This window comes from Protopterus annectens, chromosome 12.part0 (assembly GCF_019279795.1).
Source record: "Protopterus annectens isolate FY-2018-M chromosome 12.part0, PAN1.0, whole genome shotgun sequence".
Taxonomy (NCBI): Eukaryota; Metazoa; Chordata; order Ceratodontiformes; family Protopteridae; genus Protopterus; species Protopterus annectens.
In genome coordinates, this window is record NC_056746.1 from 1,046,529,426 (window position 1) to 1,046,552,029 (window position 22,604).

A 22,604-nucleotide genomic window follows, 5' to 3' on the forward strand; every position below is an offset into this window, starting at 1 on the left:
GAACCTTGGGTAAGTTCCAGATCCTATTTGGTATGTGGGGACTGTTTGGATGACTCTCTTGTCTAGCAACTTTTGTATTTCTAGAGTTGCTTGTTCCCTTATACTGGGTGGAATGTCCGGGATGTTTTTTATGTTTCGGACGGGGAAAGAAAAGGGTATGGAGTAACCTCTGAATATGATGCTTTGTACCCATTTGAATTTTTGTTATTTTTAGCCAGGCATCTGGGTACAAAGATAAGCGACCCCCGACTGCCTCCAGAGACAGACAGGTGGGCTTCCTTTCAGGAGTGCTGGAAGGGCTTGCCAAGGAAGGACTCTCGGTCGTCCTGATTTTGTGGACCCCCTCTGCCGCATTGACCAGCGTCTTCCATTACTGCTCCCCCCTCTGCCCCTGGGGGGGGGAAGAATCACCAAGAGTGTCCTGAAAAACTCTCTGGGATTTTCAAAACCAGATTTTTCCTCCTTTTTGACCTGTTGGATAAGATCTAGACGGTAGGGAAAAATGGACTCCTATGGCAGAGAGTTTTTCTTTCTTGTTCACACCTGGTTTGTGTGTCTTTGACTTTAGGCTCAAACAAGGACAAGCCATTAAAAGGGGTGTTAACAAAGGAAGATTTAAAGGGCTCTGCAAAGTCACACAAACGCATTCAGTAATGTCTCCTTACGAAAATTCTTAAAACCCACTGCCTACTCACTCCATTGCATAAGAATGAGTCTCATGGAGGAGTTTACAACTGAATTCAAGGTGGAGAGTTGGGAAGAAATTTTTTCTGTTACCCTCTCAGCCACTGAACCCTTGAGAGTATCTCCTAGTTCCTTCAGGAGATCTCTCTGCAATCTGGTAAAATGGGTGAGATAATTCAGGGACCTGAGTGCAAAGGTCGCTGAAGAAAAGGTGTGCTTTCCATATCTGTCCATCGTATGAGACTCTTTGTTTGGAGGATGGACAGAAGAGGACGTCTCTGACAATTCCTTTTTGGTGGTCGCAACCACCACCACGGCATCTACTGGGACATCTTTTGTAAGAAAGTTTTTATCAGTGGGGGATGTAATGAATTTATTTGGCCTCCTAGGGTCAGGTGCCACTGAGTCTGGAGACTCCCACACCTTTCGACAAACTAGGTTCATTAGTTCATCGAAAGGCAGAGACACCCAAGTGGCAGAAAGGCAAGACACAAAAGCCTTCAGGTAGATAGACTCCTCCTCAGAAGGGTTGATGGGCTTCCAGCCACCTCTCTGCTTAAGTATTTCTAGGATGTCTGCAAAGGAGACATCCTCAGAGGGTGACCGTGGGGACCCTTCTGACTCATCAAGGTCTGTGTCAGATGTGACGGACTCCTCTGGGGAGGCCAAATGTTTCCTCTTACATAGTTTCTTACGAGGGACCTCTTCAGAAGGGTATTCTGGAGAGGTTTCGGAAGAGAAGGGTTCACCCAATGGGGCATCCTGAGGCCTATGGTCTCCATGTCTCTGTGGATGCAGTGGCGCCCAGACAGACACCGGTGCCTTTGGGGGAGGAATGACTGGACCTGAGAGTGGAGCTGTCTGTGGGGACAGTGCTCTCATCACCTCGAAGGCCCCCGCCACTCCTGATCCAAGGAAGCTCCTGGCTCTGAAGAATTGGAAGGCATCCCCAGAGCAAAGGGGGTTGGCTCCGAGACTGATGTAGGAGCCAAGCTCACCCATGCTGAAGCCCCAAGAGAAAAGTTTGGATGAGACAAATGTCTGATCCATCTATCCTCCCTAGACCCAACCGGAGAGCATTGGCTCCTAGACTCCTTGAGTTCAGACAGAACCGAGGACATCGAAGCTGTAGTCGAGGCTGAAGATCCTGGAATAGGTTTGATTCCGATGGTTCCACTATGATCAGCTCTATGCAGTCCGGCTCCAAAGTCCCGAGTCAGAGGAGGAATCGATGGTAACAGGGCAGGTTTAGTCGGTTCCGAAACCCTCTGGGTTGGCTCCGACAAAAGTTTGGCAAGTGCCGATGTCCTCAAAAGTCTCCGCACCACATGATCCACATCATCATCTGAAAGGCTCCTGGAGGATCGAGTGGAGGGAGCAGGAGATCTGGAAGCTTGTAGGATTGGAGATCTCAATGTTGGAGAATGCGGTTCCAGTTCTGGGGACCGGCTCCGAACTTGAAACACCAACGGTTCCGACACCAAAGGAGCCAAGGTGGAAGGCTTCTCGGGCCTGACAGGCTTCGGGTCTGATGAAATTTTTGGGAACTTTTTAGTCGGCTCAGACTGAGCCTCTGATGAAGCAGAAGATGATCTTTTACCTGATTTTTCAGATTTTGAAAAAGGGGCAGAGGACTGTTTGGAAGGACTCTGACCTCCTATAGCTTCTGAAAAGGAAGTCTTCAATAACCCCATAAGAATCAACTTATTCTTCCTTTCAAGAAGAACCCTGTGGCTAACAGAATGGCAAATGGCACAAGATTCTTGAAGGTGTACTGCTCCAAGGCAGTACACACACAGTATGACCATCAGTCATAGACATTTTCTGACTGCATTTCATACATTTCTTAAACCCCGAGGGTTTAGCATCTTTGGGCTGTTTTGACATCTTAACAGCAAAAAACAAGTTAGCACTACAACTACTATATATATATATATATATATATATATATATATTTAAGACTAAACACACAAAGGGAAAAGCCCCTTCCTGTCATCTAAACTCTACACATGCCTGATAAAAGCAGAATAAAAAAAGAAGTATTGCAGGATGGTCACTGACATATTAGATTGTACGTGCTAGCACTCTCCTGAAACAGTTGTTCTTTCTCAGCATCTTCACCAGCTCCTTACCACAGTTATTTGCCAAACTCAGAAAAATATATTTTACACAACACATTTCATAATAGAGTTTTACTTACTATACTGGTCCTACTTGGTCATGGGTGTTTCCCATTCTTCTCACAAGCTGCATGTTAGCAATCCTGCATAGCTCTCTTCACTCCATTGTGGAGGTCGGTCAAGAACAACGCAGTGCTCTCCTCAGTTAGGTAAACGCCATCCCTTCTGAACAGGTGAACATCTTCAGCAGTGATGCTTTCATGGCAGATTGCTGATCCACCGACCCTCTGCATCAAGCCATGCATAAACTCATTCTGTAAATGTCTGGCATTGTGAGCTGCCCATTGACTGTTTACTGTTTTCCATATCTGTCGAGGAATTATATCAGACCACAGAAAATGACAACGTGGCCACCAGGACTTCAGGTATTCAAAAATTGCTGTGATTTGAAACCGTAGCCTTCCGAGTGCTTGACTGCTGACATCATTCCCTCCAATGTGCAGCACAAGAATGTCGTGCTCAGGGTAGATGGAACACTTCTCTTCCAACAACTGCAGTACTCCGCTCCAACGCATACCTCTTCTTGCAATCCAGTATACCTTCACAGTGGATGTGGGGAAGCTCAAGTTGTACTGGTTTTCAGTTTCGGAGGCATGGCTGGCAGCCCAGTGAATGTAGGAATGGCCACATACCCACACCGTCACTTGTCATTCTCCTGGTCGTGAAGCCATGTCAGTGTCAGAAGGTGGACACACCTGCACAGGAAAGAAAATGCAAACAGATTACTACTGATGTTTGACAGATCTATTGGAAGAGTACATATATATATATATATATATATATATATATATATATATATATATATATATATATATATATACACACATCCAGAAAAAAATCAGGGGTTTAGGAGGGTAGGCAGCTGATGAAGAATGAGGGGGGGTTGCTTGCAATGACTCCAAGCAGAGAAAAAACACAACCTGGCTTGTGCATTCATCAGAGCGATAACGACTTGTACTTATGTGAATAACAGTGACAGCAGCTGAGACTTCTCCCAGAAAAGTGATAATGACTCACTGCTATATTGTGCACGTATTGCTAATGTGATAATGACCTTCCTTTCATTGCTGCAAAGGTATGTATGCTGAGACACAGGTGATAATTGCTGCACATAACCTGTTGAGTAAGCATTCATTATATTACCTTGTGCAGTTATGTAACACAGACTCATTATCATCAGTAAGGAGAAGACGTGCGTCAGTCAAATAATATAACACTTAGATATTACTGAGCCCTTCCTCCCACCTAAATTCCACACATGACTGACAAAGCCAGAATAAATGCACCCTAAATATGGTAGCTGCATCCTGTCAGTAGTCACCTAGTGATAACCTTTATCTCACTCAGGCAGTATAATCACAAATAGAATAATACAAGCAGAAGTGATATAACCCAATGTAATTTGCAGACTGACTTTCTATACATCCCCAGTAACCCCTCCAGTTGTTTGCATTCTGTATGCACAGGCACCAAAATGACAATAAATTGGCCCAGCAGTCACTTCAGCAGCGAGACCATAACTGAATGGGAAAAAGAAAATACATTCCTGGATTCCACCTGTGCCCCTGCTGGACAGGGGGCATTGGGTGCTGATTTGCCTATACATGGGCTAAACTCTTTGCTAGGCTTATAAGGGCCTCACAGCCAATGGCCTAGAAATTTCCTGTGATCATATGATCCTATGATGCACAACATTTCATTTAGGCTATACATGTATAGTTCTAAATGATAATAAAATTTACTTTGACTAGAAGCCTTTCTGCAGTGCTCATTATTTATACATGTCAATAAACTGTTTCATTTAAAATATAACTGTCTTCTGTACACCAACATACCTCATTCTGTATCCATGAAGGCTTTTCAAGTTACATCTCCTTCCTTCCACTTTTTTCTTCTTATTCCTCACTATATTGCTCTGTCTGGCTCAATCACCTGAAGCCTAGTAACAGATAAAGATAATCAAAAGTGGCCACATTACCAGCAATAGGTTACAAATACCCCAATAATTTACAGTGCATTCTGGGGCCTAAACAAGACCAAGGACAGACAACTGAATTGGAAATGAAGGTTACTAACTCTAAGGCACAGAAATTTACTTTGGTATCTTCACTTTCTGATATGTAAGAAGGCTATATATATATATATATATATATATATATATATATATATATATATATATATATATATATTTATTTATACATATACACACAGATATATCTGTATATAGACATATACATAGATTATATATATATATATATATATATATATATATATATATATATATATATATATATATATACATATTTATATATACATATTTATATATACATACACACACACATATCTACATACATTATACATACATATACAAACACAAAGACACACACACACACATACATACATACATACATATATATATATATATATATATATATATATATATATATATATATATATATCTTTATATACCATAAGTGGATTAAAAAAAAAACGAAAAGATCTGTTTAAGTGTAGCACGCCCATTTTACATTTCTTGTAATGGGCTTGGTACAGCTCTTCTCTGACACACTGGATATATTGAGTGCTTTAGCTCTTCATACATGAATGCAAATAGTACAAAAAAATGGAAATGATCTGTTTGTAACTTTAGCAAGCCCTTTGCCAGAAATGTTAAATGAGCTTGCTGCAGTTACATTCCAAGTACTTCACCATTTATGACATGACTATATTACATTTCAGCTGTGTAGATTTTTGCATAATGTGGGTGGTGGTCTCTTCCTGGTAAAATTGTTTTTCTGGAAACCAACCAGTACTGAAAAAACTAAATAATGACAGAGATTTGAGTGTCAGGCTGCACACCCTTCATAAAAATGTATGCTAATGCATAACCAGTTATTTGAAGATAACCATAAATTTATAAAAAAGCTAAAACAGAAACAATGTGTTTGCAGCTGTAGCAAGCCCGTTACACATTACTGACAAAAGGCTCCGTTCGAATGCATACGAAATAGTAAGCGTTTCGGCGCTATGGCGCTTCTTACATGACTGCAACTAAAAAAGAAGAACGTATTTATAACTGTAGCAGTACATTTTTCATTTCAAAGGCTTGCGCCAATTACATTTTGAGACACTGGCTACAGTAAGTGCTAAAGCACTTCTTACGTGAATGGAAAGGTTTAAAAAAAGAAGATGAAATGATCTATTTTAAACTGTAGCAAGCAATATCGTAAGAAAAGCCAGGGAATTGAAAAAAAAACTAGTTGTTACTGATAATCAGTAGGAACAAGAGCAACAACATCTGAATTTATGTACAGTAAGGAAACTAAACTGGAGTGGGAGATGATATGCAAAGTAAAGCGGGTTGGACCAGACGGTGACATGACAAAATCGGATTACGTTACAAAAGTGGGCGGCAACATTTATATTTCGGTCCGAGGCAATTAACTCATTTTAGAAACAGGGCAGAGCCCCTTTAAAAGATACTAGAACACAAGACAAATCACTGGTTTTTAAATACAGTTGCAGCTCAATTTACTGTGATCATGGACTGCTAAGCTCCTTTCAGGAAGGCAACGTGCTGAAGACTTATTATAAACCAGAAACTGCATGTTAACCTGTGCAGTCTAATCTATGCTTCTTTCTTTTACCCATCTGTTTACTCTTATTTCCCTCAATCATACCATAGCCCTTGTTATTCCAATCCTTTATATTGCAGTCATTAACCTTGTATTAACAGTATTCAGCACACAATGCTTCTAGTTGAATCCGTAGCAAAATATCAGCTTAGGGATCCCATATATTATAGTGGCTAGCCTTGTGTAAACAATGCTCAGCACAATATGCTTCTGGTTTAATCTGTAGTATAATAAAGCAACTACAGTGTAAAATATCAACAGAGCACAGTCGCTAGTATATTAAATCAAAAACAGTGTAGAATAAGATCAAACAGAGCACATTCACTGGCCAAATACAGTGTAGAAAAGTGGCGTTCTAGGAAATTATCTCACAGATCACAAACACTAGGCAGTATTCCTATAAGGTCCCCAGATATGGATGAAGACTTTACAGAAATAAATAACAGGCTACACAAATATAAAATAGTGACTTTATGGACTCCAGAACTTACATTTTACCTACCATGTTGTTGAGGACACAGCCGAATGGGTCAGCAGCACTGGGCTTTTTTCAACATTCAGCATTGAATGAGTAAAATAAAAAATGTCGGAAACTAAATTAGTCATCCAGCCAATGTACAGAGAGTAAGCAAACAGAAAAATGGCTCATCTGTCACACAACTGAATTCCTCACTGACTTCTACATATATACAACAACAGCTACGAACTGCACGTGTCAGTGACAAGCAAACATTATGGCACCAGACTTAATATGTAATCGACACATCTAGCAAACAATTGAATTCCTCACTGAGTGAAATCTAGAAGACGCAAAATAAATTTGTACTGCACTAAATTTTAAGGCTATTGCTACTAAAGCCTCTGCATATGCTTTTGTGACATATTTTTACCTGGGTTATCACGAGGGAAGCTGAACCGGGAAGTCCTTCAGATAAGCTAAACAGGGAAGTCCTTGAGCGAAGTTACAGTAGGATACTTTGTGCAGCGCTGGCAATCTGTGAAAACCGTGAGTCCCCAAAAAATAGAGGGATCCAGTAGCAGGTCAAATCTCCAAGTATTTGAAGAAAGAATAGAAATACCTGCTGTTGGACCCTCTATTTATTTGGGGAAAACAAAAGAAGATACTGTTGGGGGTGGATGTGTGATGCAAGTGGTGGCTTGGATTGCAAGAATCCAATTGGCTGCCACCACTTGCTGTTAAAGACCTTTTAAACCGGATTTTCTAAAAGAAGTTTAATGTGAACTTAATGTTGAAACACGCTAAAGTGTAACTATGTAAAGTAATTTACACATTCAGTTACAATTTCAGCGTGTTTTACATTAAGGTCACATAGAAATCGGGAATGCAGTTTCTCACGCTTGGGGAAGGCACTCGGGGGTAACAGCTTCCAATTACTATCTTCTCATGGCGCGCTCGGTGTTAAGCACAGAGGCGCAATGAGAAGGTACTCGGGGTTAATGAGTTAACATGAGCTAGCTTAATTAAAGAGAAAATCAACTAAAATAAAACAGCTCTTTAACAAATGAGATTAACAAGAATTATCTAAACACACACACACTAAGAGTAACAGCCCTCTAATTTAAATGGGCTAAACAGCCTTCTAAGTTAAACTATCTAGTTTAATTAAATATAGAATAATTAAATTAACACAGCTCTCTAACAACGAGTTTGTCAAAAATTATTATAAACACACACTAAGGGAAAGCCGGGAAAGGCCTTGAGATAAATGACAGACAACAATCAATAAGGTAGCAAGCACAGCAAAACTGCTTAAAGGTTAACTAATCAACTAATTAACTAACTAATCCCAAAGGGAGAAAAAAATAGCAATTTTAACAAGAAAAAACAATTGCGAAGAATTCACTTAGCCAGAGCCAGTGTGAAGCACCCGATCTTTAGTGGCAAACGAGATCTGCAGTTTCTTAGAGCATCATGGGATAGGGTATCAGCCACGAGCTAGTTGAAGACCTCGAGCTTTTGTACAAGGCCAAGTCAGAACCGAAGATCGGTTCCGAACCCAACCTGTACAGAATGAAGGCAAGATAGGACAACATCACATCAAATCTTTTTGACTTCTTAAGAGGCAGCTGAATATCTGGGGAAGGCAGATTCAGAAGACAGTTTCCTAGGTAAGGAACTTCAAAATGATGGTTCTCTAGGAAAACAAAAAGCCAGGAAAAATGGCTATGAAGGGTCTTGGGTACAATACCACTCGGGTATCATTGAAAAACTCATCAGCTTAAATGTTAACCCATACATCACAAGATGGGTTGCAAACTGGCTGAGTGACAGAACCCACAGGGTCAGAGTTGCTGGCGCCATGTCAGACTCAAAGCATGTCACAAGTGGTGTACCACAGGGCTCAGTCCTGGGCCCACTCTTGTTTGGCATCTACTTTTCCGAAGTACAAGCAAACACAGGAGGGTTATGGCTGACAAAGTTTGCAGATGCAAACTGGGCGCCATAGTAGAAAACACATCTGACACAGATATCCTTCAGAAGGGTCTCACAGAAACGGATAACTGGTGCCAGAGCCATGGCCTAAAGTTAAATGCCAAAAAATGCATAGTCATACCCTTCGGGAAAAACAAGGTTACCCCTAGCTACCAAATAGGTGGCAATCCACTGAGCACAGAAGAAGTTATCAGGGACCTGGGGACCCAGGTTGATAGTAGTCTGTCATTCGACAACCATGTAGCTAAAGTAGTTAGGAAGACCTTCTACATTGCCCACCTTATCATGAAGGGATTCTCATCTAGATCAAGGGAGGTCATAGTCTCCCTATACTCATCACTCATCAGACCAATGATTGAGTACAATGCCCCATTCGGAATGTATCTGACCCGACACTTGCAGCAGCTGGAGAGGCCACAAAAGTTCCTCACCAAAAGGATAAAGGGTCTCAAACATCTGTCCTATGCTGCCCGACTGAAAGAACTCCAGCTCTATTCAGTCGCTTACCGCTTGCTCAGAGGTGACCTTTGCCTAACATACAAGGCCATGTCAAACCCAGATTTGTTGAATATGCTTCACCTCAAAAAATCTAGATCCGTCAGAGCCACAAGGGCGGGAGACTTAAACCTCGACACGGCTATTAATAGGACGTGCTGGAGGGATAGATTCATCACCCAAAGACTCCCTATGCTGTGGAATAAAATCCCGGTATATGTGAGGCAGAGCACCTCGCTGGCCTTGTTCAAGAGAAATCTTGACCAATGGATGGGAGATCGCAGATATACCCCAGGGATTACCTCAGTGTCACTGCTCAACAGAGGCACAGCAAAATAATGGGTATAGTTACCCATACTAAAGGGGTGGCGTAAGCCACAAAACTATGGGCTAGGCTTGTAAATGCCCTCGGGCAGATAGCCTAGTATGAACCTATGAACCTATGAAAAGCCCGTCAAATACCAAACTAAGTATGATCACTGTCTACATCTAGGCAGAAAAGACACTTATTGTGTCTATCTTTATGAGGAATCTGCCTCTCACACTCACGTTTTTCCTTTCTGGATGAAATGTTAAATGGTAAACCAGCAAAAAGAAAGAAGGAAAAGTCCCCAGTGGTGTACATATCTGCCAGAGGCTTGGTATCTGCAGCAACATAACAAATGACTTGATAGACCGAAGTCAAAAAGTAGCATCTAGACTGGCAGCAAAGAAGTTCTGAAGATTAGGCATTATCTTCTTTTGCTTTTGGCTCCTCCCGACAGGGGTCGCCAAAACTAATCATCTGCTTCCATTTCTTCCTATCCTCTGCATCTTGCTCTATCACACCAACCACCTGCATGTTCTCTCTCACCACATCCATAAACCTTATCTTAGGCCTTCCTCTTTTCCTCTTACCTGTCAGCTCCATCCTTAGCATCCTACTCCAAATATACCCAGCATCCCTCCTCAGCACATGTCCAAACCAACGCAATCTCACCTCTCTGGCTTTGTCTCCAAACCATCCAACCTGAGCTGACCCTCTAATATATTCATTTCTAATCTTGTCCAACCTCATCACACCCAATGCAAATCTTAACATCTTTAACTCTGCCACCACCAGCTCTGATTCCTGTCCTTTCATCAGTACCACCGCCTGACTGCCTCCAACCCATATAACATAGCTGGTCTCACTACCATCTTGTAGACCTTCCTTTTCACTCTTACTGGTACCCATCTGTCATAAATCACTCCTGACACTCCTCTCCACCCACTCCTCCCTGCCTGCACTCTCTCCTTCACCTCTCTTCTGCACTCACCATTACTCTGAACTGTTGATCCCAAGTATTTAACCTCATCCACCTTAGCTATCTCTACTCCCTGGATCCATGCCTCTGTCCTCCTTCTCATTCACACACACACACACACACACACACACATACGCATTCTGTCTTAGTCCTGCTGACCTTCATTCCTCTCCTCTCTAGAGTTTATCTCCACCCCACCAGGGTCTCCCTCAACCTGTCCCTACTCTCATTACAAATCACAATGTCATCTGCAAACATCATAGTCCACGGGGACTCCTGTTTGATCTCATCTGTCAACCTGTCCATCAGCACTGCAAATAAGAAAGGGCTCAGAGCTGATCTTTGATGTAATTCCACCTCCACCCTGAACTCATCCGTCACTCCTACGCAGACCTCACAACTGTCACACTGCCCTTGTACATATCCTGTACAACTCTTACATACTTCTCTGCCACTCCCAACTTCCTCATACAATGCAACTCCTCTCTAGGTACCCTGTCATATGCTTTGTCTAAGTCCAAAAGACACAATGCAACTCCTTCTGACCTTCTCTATACTTCTCCGTCAACACCCTCAGAGCAAACACTACATCTGTAGTGCTCTTTCCTGGCATGAAACTGTACTGCTGCTCACTAATCATCACCTCCCTTCTTAACCTAGCTTCCACTACTCTTTCCCATAACTTCATGATGTGGCCATCAGTTTTATCCCTCTGTAGTTACTACAGCTCTCCACATCACCCTTATTCTTAAAAATCAGTACTGATACACTTCTTCTCCGCTCCTCAAGCATCCTCTCACCTTCCAAGATTTTGTTTAACATTCTGGTTAAAAACCCCACTGCGATCTCTCCTAAACACTTCCATGCTTCCACAGGTATGTCATCTGGACCAACAGCCTTTCCATTTATCATCCTCTTCATAGCTGCCCTTACTTCCTCCTTACTAATCTGTTGCACTTCCTGATTCACTATCCCCACATCATCCAACCTTCTCTCTCTCTCTCTCTCTCATTCTCTTCATTCATCAGCCCCTCAAAGTACTCTTTCCATCTGCTCAACACACTCTCCTCTCTTGTGAGTATATTTCCCTCATTATCCTTTATCACCCTAAGCTGCTGCACATCTTTCCTAGCTTGGGCCTTCTATCTAACCAATCGGTATAGGTCCTTTTCTCTCTCCTTAGTGACTAACCTTTCATACAACTAGCCATAACCCTTATCCTTTGCCACCTCTCTCTTCACCATACACCTCATCTCCTTGTACTCGTGTCTACTTTCTTCATCTCTCTGACAATCCCACTCCTTTTCCAACCTCTTCATCTGTATACTCTCCTGTGCTTCCTCATTCCACCACCAGGTCTTATTGTCCTCCTTCCTCTGTCCAGATGTCACAACAAGCACCTTTCTAGCTGTCTCCCTTACCACCTCAGCTGTGGCTGCCCAGCTATCTGGTAACTCTTCACTGCCGCCCAGTGCCTATCTTAATTCCTCCCTGAACTCCACATTACAGTAATCCTTTTTCAACTTCCACCATTTCATCCTTGGCACTGCCCTCACTCTCCTCCTCCTCTGCTTGATTGCCAATGTCATCTTACAGATCACCATCCTATGCTGCCTAACTACACTTTCCCCTGTCACCACTTTGCAGTCTCCAATCTCATTCAGACTGGCCCTCTTACATAGGATATAATCCACCTGTGTGTGCATATTCCTCCACTCTTGTATGTCACCCTGTGGTCCTCCCTCTTCTTAAAATACATATTCACCACAGCCATGTCTATCCCTTTCGCAAAATCCACTAACAACTGACCTTCTGCATTCCTCTGCTTAACACTATACTTATCCATCACCTCCTCATCACTCTGTTCCCTTCACCAACATGGCCATTGAAATCCGCTCCAATCATCACTCTCACCCTGGGGTACACTCTCCACCACTTCACCAATTCGCTCCAAAATGTTTTTCTTATCCATCGCACAGCCAACTTACGGAGCATATGCACTAACAACATTCATCATCACACCATCAATTTTCAGCTTCATAAACATCATTCCATCCGACACTCTTTTCACCTCCAAAATCCTCTTGACATACTTTTCCTTCAAGATAACCTTTACTCCATTTCTCCTCCCATCCACACCATGGTAGAATAATTTGAACTCGCCTCTGACACACCTGGCCTTATCTGGTATCTTGCATGCACAATATGTCAACCTTCCTTCTCTCCATCATATCAGCTGTCTCTCTCCCTTTACCAGTCATACTGCTAACATTCAAATTCCTACCTTCACTTCTACACTCCTAACCTTCCTCCTCTCCTCCTGCTTCATGGCATGCCTTCCTCTTCTTCTCTTTCAGCCAACAGTAGCCAAATTTCCACCAGCATCATGTTGGCTAACAGTACTGGAGGCGGTCGTTGTTAACCCGGGTCTTAACCGATCTGGTATGGAAATCTGTATTTATTGTTTTCAGCATATTTGATCTGGCAAAAATGTTACACCAGATGCCCTTTCTGATGTAACCATCACTATTTACCTGGGCTTGGGACCGGCACAAAGAAATACACTGACACTAGACATCTGTACGTCACTTATGGACATCAACAATATGAGAACTGAAGAGGTAGTGTAAACTAAACACAGTAAGATCTGAGAGTAATACACAAAGTAGAGTTGTGTAAGTAAACTTACCATAACAGTAGATGTTAGGATGATTACTACTGCAATCGCCTTACCTATATGGGTTACATCCTAGATAGGATATAACTGCTGGCAAGCCCCCAAAGCTTAAGGAACAGTCCATGTGCCAAACCATTATCAGCTGAAGCAGAGATGAAAAAAATGGTTTGAGTGCAAAGCCCTTCAGAGTTTTCATGCCAAATGAAAGGGGGAGTAATGCTTGCGCCCTGACAGAAGTCAATGCTAAACAAATCAAAATGAAAGTCCTCATCCCTGGCAACAAAAAAGGGTAGAAGGGATGAAAGGAGCAGCTACTGCAGCAGTTATCATTTGAACATCTACTGATACGGTAAGATTACCTGCATATCTGTACTATGTTAATAGTTTGTTCACTACTGAAGTAGACTAACTGTATGGGTAGACTGCCATAGCTTATATTAAGTCAGAGAAAAACAGATGAGGGTCCAGGAGCTCCTGGAGAATTGTCCTAACAAAGTATGTTGTAGACCCAGAGAAGGAATCCAGTTTGTAGTGCACTGTAAAGGTATGCAAAGAGAACCAATTTCCTACTTTTACAATACTTCTACAGTCCATCCCCCTTCTTGACTTTCTCGTCCAGCCTTTTCTATCTTTACTACACTATTATATTTTACTTTTTCTTTCCTTTGATCTGCCTAATCACAAAAGTTATTTTATTCACTTATTCAAAATAGGCCTTCCTTTGTATTCCAAAAATATTGTACTTTTCAATAAATTCTTTCATATTATTACTTGTCTTTACATCTGCTTCATTCTACATCAACATTTTTCATGATTACATTATACTCAGACATAGTTCTTATAACTCCTTACTTTCTATGATGTTTTAATTACTTTTTTTAATTTATTTGTATGTTATATTCATATTATTATTATTATGATTGCAACTTTCCTAGTCTGTTTCATTGCCATTGTTGTAACTACTGTAATTTTATTTTTGTATTTGGTGCTTTTCCTCCCAGGCCTCAGCTAAAAAGGAACTTTGCTTCCCAGTTAGACTATCCTGATAAATAAATACACAATCAATAATATAAATAAAAATGAATAACTGATCATAGTTTCTGAAAGCTTTAGTAATGTCAAGATAATATCTGTGCTGTCTGGAGACATCCAGAATATGGAGAATCTTTTCTCCGTCATTTTTGGTATCTGGAAAGAAGACAGGGAGATAGATAGCTTTGTTCAAAGTAAACTAGGATACCACTTTAGGCAAAAGTGAAGAATTAGTTCTCAAAGAATTCCTGTCTTTGTAGAAAATGAAATCAGTTTGACCCCCCATAACAGCTTGCATGTGCAAGCATGCTGAAATGGCCGACGTGTACCTTGTTAGAGGAGTAAGAAAGGCCATAAGATAACAACTCGCACAAATATTGCTGAACCAGAGAAATACCATCTTTAAAAGCTTCCTGGTTATTGTCTTGACACCAACTAGAAAATCTTTTCCATTTACTAATATACCACTGGTGAGGCTGGCCACAAAACTCTCTCACACAAAATAAAAATCAACTTGGCAATCCCAGCAAACCCTTTAACAGTTAGGTACTGTTCCAAAGCAAGCTACATCCTATTAAGTGATAGTTTGTCAAACTTCAATGCCCCTCCCAACATTGAGTGCACAGGAACCTATGCGAACTTGTTCACAGAGATCCGTACAGCCATGTAAATGGCTGTATAGATGCTGCTGTACCTATTAGAAGCAAGTCCAAAATAAACTCTAAAAATAAACAGCACTGGTGGAATCCTAACCTTAACAGGGTATATAAGAAAAGGGGAAAAAAATTATGACTAAAATCAGGAAGAGCAACTCTCATAACAATATGAGCTCTCTAATTAAACTAAGCAGGAAGCTAAGTGGACTAATTAAGTCAAACAAGGCCAGTTATAAGGTTGAGATAGCCTTACAGGCTAAAGACAACCACAAGGCTTTCTACAACTATGTCCGAAACCTCAATGGCTGAAACATCAGTGTGCTGAACTGATGGTCAGTGGTGCACCTGCACTGAGAAGTGCAACATAGTGAATTTGTTGTCTGAAAGATTCAGCTCAAACCCCTCCACTCCCTCCCTTGCCATGACATACCTACTAGTATACCCCCCCCCAACTATTAAAAGGGAACAGGTACTGGTGGGCCCTGACAATATGTCAGGATGCCTCCTAAATAGCTTGAAACATGACCTACCAGGGTCACTTGAGTCACTTTTCAGCTATGACCTCAAAACAGGTTTTATACCACAGAAATGGAGTATTGCAATGGTTATCCCACTTAACATGGGTGGACCATCAACCAACCCCAGAAACTACAGACCTATTAGTATGATTAGTCCAATATGCAAAGCCATGAAACAAATTATTATGGAAATAATCAAATAAGACACAGGCAAATTTCAGACACTGGACCTAACCCAGTTTGGCTTTGTCAAGGGAAGGCATGCCTACTAAACCTGGTGGACTTCTTTGAGAATGTCACCAAGGCAATGGATGAGGGAAAAATGGTGCATACCAGCTATCTGGACCTGGCTAAGGCATTCGATACAATACCGCACTTGGGTATAGTTGACAAACTTACCAAACTGGGCATAAACCACTACATAACTCGCTGGATTGCCAGCTGGCTCACACGCAAGACCCAGAAAGTCAGGATAGGTGAGACCACCTCCACTAAGAAAGAGTAGCCAACAGCGGGGTACCTCAGGACTCTGTGTACTGCTCCTATTTGGTATCTATTTCTTGGGAGTAAAGGCTAATATCAAGGGCCTTTGGCAAACCAAGTTCATAGATGACTGAAAATTAGGAGCTACTATAGATTCTTCCCATAACACAAACATCTTACAAGAGGATCTAAGACTGACAGATGGCTGGTGCCAAAGTCATGGATTAAAACTCAATATCAAGAAATGCATTATTGTGCATTTTGGGAAAACTGCCACCCAGGCTAATTACTCCATTAATAAGAAACTACAAGAGCTGACCCAGTAGTCAGGGATCTGGGAACATATGTAGACAGAAATCTGGCCTTTGACCAACATGGCCACCATAGTAAAAAAAAAAAAAAAAAAAAAAAAAGATAATTTGTGTTGCCCAACTTATAAATAAGGGCATAGCATCCAGGTCCAAGGAAGTCAAAGTGTCACTTTATTTGGCCCATATCAGACCTATCATTTAGTATAATGCCCCCTTCAGCATGTACCTGACCAGACATATGCAACAGTTGGAACGCCCACAAAGATTCCTCATCAGAAGAATGCAAGGCATAAACACATTGTATTATACAGATCATCTTAAAGCTCTATCTCTGTACACTGTCTCCAATGGGTTACTGAGATACTATCTATGTCTGGCAATCTCTGTACACTGTCTCCAATAGGTTACTGAGATACGATCTATGTCTGGCAGGCAAGGCATCCAATGGACCGTTTACACAGCCACAAAATGAACAGCATCAGAACCACTAGATCCAAGGATTTAAATTTTGCTTGTGACATAAATATGACATGTTAATGAGACAGATATGTGTCTCAGAGGATTTCCACGCTCTGGAATAGGCTTCCCATCCATGTGAAGCAGAGTCCATCCCTCAACTTATTTAACAGTAACCTTGACCAACGGATGAGTAATCAAAAATTCACCTCTGGTCAGTCCCCCATTTCCCTGACAGACAGAAGTTGATGGCAATGCCCAAACTAACATACTCCTCCACATAACCTCTATAAACTTTCTAACTAGCATAACCTCCTCCTAATAAATGCCCATGATATATAGGGACATAATTGGGCTGGACTGCAGGGTTGGAGTTAGAAAGGCCTAGTGGTTGTTAGCCTAGTATATACATATGAACCTATGATTTCCTAGGAGTAAGTTTGTCTCCTTTAATGCCTACTACACATCTTCAGAATATACATGCCTAAAAGGCATTAAAACTCATCATCTAGGGAGTTAGCTGACGTTGTTTCAAGTTGGAATGAATCAAACACCCTATTTTATGTGAGTAGGTCCAGTCTGTGGGACAGCTTGTGATAACTGGCTTTGGCCATTTCCAAAAGAAAGGAGGACCAATGTTGTCTGGGCTAGAAGGGAGTCACCACAATCAACTTTGGATAGTCCTTCTGAATCTTCAGAAAGGTCTTGCATATCAGTGGAAAGGGTAGAAAAGCATATAGGAACATTCCTTTCTAAGGAAATGAAAATGCACCTGTTTTCCAGTTCATTGTTGAGAATGGAGGAAAATAGATCTATCTAAGGTGTTCCCCACAACCTGATCAATATTTGGAAGACCCCCCCACCCCACAATTCAATTTTCATTCATGAGAAGCTGTCCTGGTTCTGCTCAGGTTGCCTGCCACAAAGTTTTCCTCCAAGATGCCTGTAATGAAGGGAAGATCTGGTTCCCCCTGTTTGTTTATGTATTACATTACTGTGGGGTCTGTAACCATTTGCAGGGGGTCCTGGGAACCACAGATGACGGAGAGTGTTGAGAGGAATTGTTACTGCCAACATTTCTTTTACATTTACATGTTTTGGTTTGTCTTTTTTGCCCCAAAGACCCTGCACTTTTACTTCCACGGATACTACTACCAAAGCAAAGTCAGGGGTGTCTGTAGTTACAGACTGAGCTGGAGCTGAAAGGAAAAATGGAGATCTGGATTCAGTTAAAACTGGTCTCTCTCTCTACCAAAGGAGTTCCCTTTTATAAATCTCAAAACAGGAATATGGAAAGTCAGTGGAATCATGAGACTCATGGAAGTCATAAAAATCAAGTATCCTGATAATTTCTCTTGCTGATGCTTTGGACTGAGTGAAACAACTCAGGAACACATAAAAATATAGATCTATTTTTCCTGTGGAAGAAAAACTTTTTGAACTAAGGAATTTTGGAGATACACCAAGAAAACAATCTTATGGGGAGGAGTCAAGCAAGACCTTTGGATGTTCTCCTGAAACCCCAACCTGAAAAGGAGATCTCTCACCCAAGTGACAGATTCCTAACACTTTGAAAAAGACTGTGCAAATTTAAGCAAGTCATCTAAATAAGGAACAATATGAATACCTTGCAGTCTGCACTAGGCTATCATAGGAGCTAGACACTTTTTGAATACCCTTGGAGCAGGGAATACCTCAAAAGGTAGTGCAGAGTACTGAAAGTGTGATACATACACAAGGAAATTGATGATAATTACCCTTTAAGTCTAGGTTCAGTAAAAAAAATTAAAGGGGGAATGAGAGGAAAGAGGCCATACATGGATAACATTTTGAATTTTCAAACTTTCACAACTGGTTTAGAAAGGAGATATCTAAAACTGTTTTCTATAAAACTTCTTTCTTTAGTATCAGAAACATTCTTGAATAAAAGGGTTTCTCTTTCTGAGAAGGAGGGACAGCTTCTATCACCCCTGAGGTAGCAGATACTGAATGACAGGAGTGAAAAAAAGAAGTTTGATTCAGGGGATGAGGAGGAATCCCCTAGAAAGGAGGGAGAGATTCCCACTGCCATTTGTACCCCTGACAAATAAGTCTCAGAACCTATTTGTTTGAGACTGTCTTCTGACAAAGAGAGACAGATGTGGGGGAATTTTTAAAGGCTTACCACGGTAGGAAGGGGTGGAACATTCTGTAGATAGTCATTCAGACTTGTTTTACTGTCCTTGTTTCTGGGGAGCTCTTGCTTCTTTATGAAGCCCCTTGCCACCATTTTATTTTTTAATCAACTCACCAGCAGCTTGCTGTCTGTTTTACTTTTTATAAAATGTAAAGTAGCTGTAAAACTATTAGCAAATTTGGAGAAGGAAGGCTGAAAAATCTGAGAAACTCCTGGAATCAGCTTCACTCTCTCATCAGACTTTTTCAGGGCCTCTGCATCAGATGGTCCAAATACACCCTCTCTGTCCAAAGGAGAATTTAAAATTTCAGCTTTAACACCCTCGGGAATGCTTTGAATATGCAATCAACAAACATTCTCATAGCAGTTCTAGTAACAGAAGGTCTAGAAGACATCAACTGAATCATAAGCACACTTTAAAGAGTGTTTAGTCACTGGAGACACAGAAGCAATAGGATTACAAAAAGATGGTTGTTCCTCAGAAGGAGGTAAAGAAGCTGTAATGTTGCTCATTTTGTCAAAAAAGAAAGCATAAACTTTAAAATGTGAGCTTGGCAATTAAGAATTTTAAAAATAAGAGTGGAAAAAGAATACACTTTCCTATCTTTATCACAGGAGGAAGGATTAGCATTTATCACGTTTATTAGGGTTTATCTTCATGTGTGTGACTTGCACAAGGGTGAACAGCAGATGTCCGAAAGAACGTATGCAATGAGTGAATGCACAGTGAGATTCGCTCATTGCAGATTTGGCATTTTGGGGCTGATTGCACTATAGTGGGGATTGGAAAATGGTCCCTTTCCCCACTGTAGTGCGATCTCGGAGTTAGAATATTAAAGTAGGGGCAGGTGTGGGGGGGCTTGCCCCCCTGCTTTACACTTCATTACATTTTCTTTTTGACATTTATGTTCGGAAATCAGCGAATCTGCTTTTCGATTTGCTGATTTTCGAACATTGGAAACTGTTGCGGTTTTGATTTTCGTTGTTATGATTCGCTCATATGAGCAATCGCACTAGTATGTTTCGCTGTTGTAAAGGTAAACCGTTTATTAGCAGCAATATTAACCAAAGAAACTACTGCTGGGTCAGATCTGGGGTTGGAAAATAATTTATAAGACTGATGAACTTTGTACAATTTATTTGCTTTCCTACAGGCAACAGGCAAGTTACAGGCTATAATAAAACATTCTCTAATGTCAGAAGAATAGGATAAACTGGAGTAGGTTCAGGAAATTCCAGTTGTAATAAATCATAATATTTCTTTAGAGACAGTGGAATATCATCATTATGCTCCCACTAAAACAAGAGATTCATTCTGGATATGGTTTTAGAAAAAGAAAATCATTAAGGGAGTTTCAGAAGAAACACCCTTCTCAAAGTAAGATTCAGATACTTGAATAGAGAAAACAAAAGTTGTCCCCTAACAATCATTTTCCTGTTCAACATCCTAACAATTTTCACACAGTGGAGAATTTCTTTTCCTCTTACCAGTAACACAAGAAGTGCAAGGGTCAAAAGCCTGAACTAAACCCTAAGGTAAGACAAATAAATCACTCCTGTCAAATGTAACACAAACAGGGGAAAGTAAATGTCTAACTTTGTGCTTCTTTTGACAGGAATTTCTTTTGAAGCAGAACATCTTCTGACAGACATCCCATTCCTGCTAAGCACAAAGCTACTCCCTTCTCCTTCCTCCGAGACTAACAAAAGTGGTTCTCCCTTGCCTGCCAATGGCACTCCAACAGCTGCAGAAGATGTGTCTAACCACCAGTCCTTGGTGGCTGTCTAGACTACACAAGAGAGACAAACAAGAAAAAAGATGAATGGTCTGAGGAATCAGAACTGACAGCAGAGTCACCCATCTGTGGATGAGGTAAATTTGCAGCCTGCTGAAGGGGCAAAGGCTGTTTGTTAATTTTCTTCTTCTTTTTGTGGATGGAAGAAGGAAAAACTGAGGGACTGGTAAGTTATTCCATGGTGAAGTTGAAAATGATGCATGAAACATGGGTAAGACTGACATCAGTATTTGGTGAAAAGGGTATTTAAAAAGGAGAATTTTCAATCAAAAAGCTGAATGAAAAGCACTTTAAATACTTACTTCAGCCCTCAAAAGTAAATTAACACATGTTGTAGTTAGGAAAAACAAACAAAATAGCTTTTTTTCCCGACAAAAGTAAAATATAGAAAGTCAATTATATGCCAAAAATAGACACCCTTGTAAATACTTTATTTTGGTTTTAATGTTTGATATCTGTTTAGAGGTTTTAGCCTACATTTTTAAATAATTTGTAAATACTTCACTGTCATAAATAACCTGCATTCATGTTTTCTTGTTTTTGGAAATGAATAAACATATTTACAAAAAAAAAAAAAAAAAAAAAAAAAAAAGTAAAATGTCGCACTTCACAGTAAAAAGTAACTAGGTCATGTGACAGTCAATAAAAAAAGAAGTTATGTTCTTACCATAACTTTACATCTGTATTGTCAATCTTCATTCATTCTTGACTGTTGGGTTATGGTTCCGTCCTCGAAACCAACTCGGCCGTTGTATCAAGCTCGCGCCAGCCAGAAACTCTCGAGCTAAGGCTACCCATAATGCCTCTCTTCCCTTCAGATTGAATTTTGCCCATAGAAATAAAAAAGTGGAAGCTTTGTCTGAGCAACTGTCCTACTACAAAACCAAGACTAGTTCCGAATCTCCAGGAGTCTTTCGAGGGGGTTGGGGTGGGATATCAAGAATGAATGAAGATCGACAACACAGATGGAAAGTTATGGTAAGAACATAACTTCTTTATCTGATGTTGTCAATCTTCATTCATTCTTGACTGTTGGGATGGGGTCCATAGCTAGGATATTCCTGAGCACCATAGAGCCAAAAGATGCTCTTCTCTGGAGACCATATCCAATTTGTAATGAGTGATAAAGGTATGGGGGGTAGCCCAAGTGGCCTCTACGCAAATGTCATCCATGGAGGCTCTAGAATGACAGGCCACTGAAGTAGAAACTGATCTGGTAGAAAAAGCTTTGACTTTGGTTGATAGGTTTAGCTTATTTTTAGCTTATTTTGGTCATAAACAAAGGTGATGCAATCTCTCAACAATTTTGATAAGGTAACTTTAGAAATTGGTTCGCCCAGTTGAGTACCTGAAAAAGATAGGAACAATTGGTCTGATTTCCTAAACAATGTTGTTCTGTCCAGGTAAAAACATAATTGTCTGTGTAAATCCAACAAATGTAAACAATATTCTCCCTTGTTTGAGAAATTTGGGAGGAAACTGCTAGGTCTATGGATTGATTAATATTTTAATCAGACACAACACTGGGTAGAAAACAGGGATTAGTTTTAAGTGATACTCTCTCTTTGTGAAAAAATGATATATGGACGTTTCACACACAAAGCCTGTAATTCTGGTATTCTGGCTGACGTGGTAGCTACCAGGAATAGGGTCTTCCAAGATAAAAATTTGGAATCACAAGTGGCTGCTGGCTCAAAGGGTTGATGGCTCAGACTTTGCAAGACTAACATTAAATTCCAAGGATCAATGGGTTCTTTGAAAGGC

The 22,604-nt window shown here is 40.8% G+C and overlaps 1 protein-coding gene across 1 annotated transcript in view; it reads right to left on the reverse strand.

Moving 5' to 3' along the window:
* Positions 1-22,604, reverse strand: part of SPO11 (SPO11 initiator of meiotic double stranded breaks) — a 1,671,983-nt gene that overhangs the window by 1,549,135 nt on the left and 100,244 nt on the right. Inside the window, exon 2 of the mRNA XM_044090058.1 lies at positions 4,700-4,803. The gene's annotated coding sequence lies outside the window, so the exon portion shown is untranslated. The remainder of the gene's footprint in view (positions 1-4,699; positions 4,804-22,604) is intronic.